The 1379-nt window shown below is 39.2% G+C and overlaps 1 pseudogene; it reads right to left on the bottom strand.

The window, feature by feature from the left end:
• Positions 1-438: 438 nt before the first annotated feature.
• LOC106146987 lies at positions 439-847 on the bottom strand (annotated as a pseudogene).
• Positions 848-1379: the final 532 nt, after the last annotated feature.

The raw sequence follows: 1379 nt of genomic DNA on the forward strand, positions 1-1379 counted from the left end.
ACACGAGGCTGTTGTTCAGTCTGTTCAAGAAATGTTCTATTCCAATTTTATGATTCAAAAGTAGTTGAAATATAGTGCTTGGAAAAAAGGAGAACAAGTTAACTTCTTGCTATGGTTATAAATAATAACAGCTCAGCCCAGGGTGCTGTGACTTCCAATAGATACAGGAAACAGATCATGTTCTCCTCTTGTGATCATATAAGATTGTAAGACTATTTGTTTTTAGATAAGTGTGCTGATAATCTGAGTTTTCCATTCAATTCATTTAATTTCAAGTATTGGTCATAAAGTGCCAGTAAACAAATAATGAATTACATTCTGTTATATTTTTTAACCCTGAAACTCTGAGGCAATAAAAACATATTGAATCTCCCTCACGAGGCGCATCCTGCTCCTTTTCCAAATACCAAGGCCACCCATAGATAAAAAGGCAAGTTGCTAAGCCGGCAGGGTCTCCTTGGAGTGCAGAGACAGAAAGGCAATTATCCCTGATCGTTCAGATATGGACAAGATGTTCCCCGTGGGATTGGAGTTCTTCCTACAGCGAAGCAGATCACAATGACCAAGACTAGGAACAGAGTCTTCTTACAGAAGATAGAAAATGTTGGAGGTACATCATCAGCCACGTTGTTCTTCTACAAGCATCTACCCTCTTTCTCCACATGAGACATTTCTCTACCATTGACTTCAGAAAGTTTTTGAGTCACTTCTTTGGAAACAGAATCCACCCTCTTCTGACAAACTCATACTTGAGGAAAAATTTTACATTCTTGTTCACAAAGGTTACCAAGTAACTGTTAACCAGGGTCATCATAGTACAGAGAACAGCAGACCAAATAATATCCATATGTCATATATGCCAAATAACCAGATGGGGATCATAAACCTGATGAATGCATCCTGAAGAAGAGTACTGAGGACGCTAGAGTAGGTGAATATAATCTTGCAGGAGTAGGCCCTCCTGGACGACTGCTTAGTGCTGCCTTTAGTAGCCATGGTGGAGCAGGAGCCAAGATCCAGCAAGGCCATCAGAGTCCTCTCAAATCCTAATACCCCCTAAAATGTACGTTGATCATTGGAAGAACTGACTAGAGAAATATTTTCCTTTATATATGGCTGTTAAAATTGGGGGGAAATTTAGTTTAATGACAGAACCACATGTGACTTCTTTACATAGATAACTGTCCTCACAGAGCACAAATGATGAGATTCTCTGTCACTTCATTTTTATTTTCTGGTCCAGAGTTTCTTCATGGCATTTTTCATCTCTTCGTTTCTCAGAGTATAGATGATGGGATTCAGCATAGGTGTGATAACCGTGTAGAACACAGCTAAGTATTTATCCATGGACAAGGTAAAAGGAGGTCTCACAAATAGAA

The sequence above is a fragment of the Chinchilla lanigera genome, unplaced genomic scaffold, assembly GCF_000276665.1.
Source record: "Chinchilla lanigera isolate Chin_1 unplaced genomic scaffold, ChiLan1.0 scaffold00110, whole genome shotgun sequence".
NCBI classification, from domain to species: Eukaryota; Metazoa; Chordata; class Mammalia; order Rodentia; family Chinchillidae; genus Chinchilla; species Chinchilla lanigera.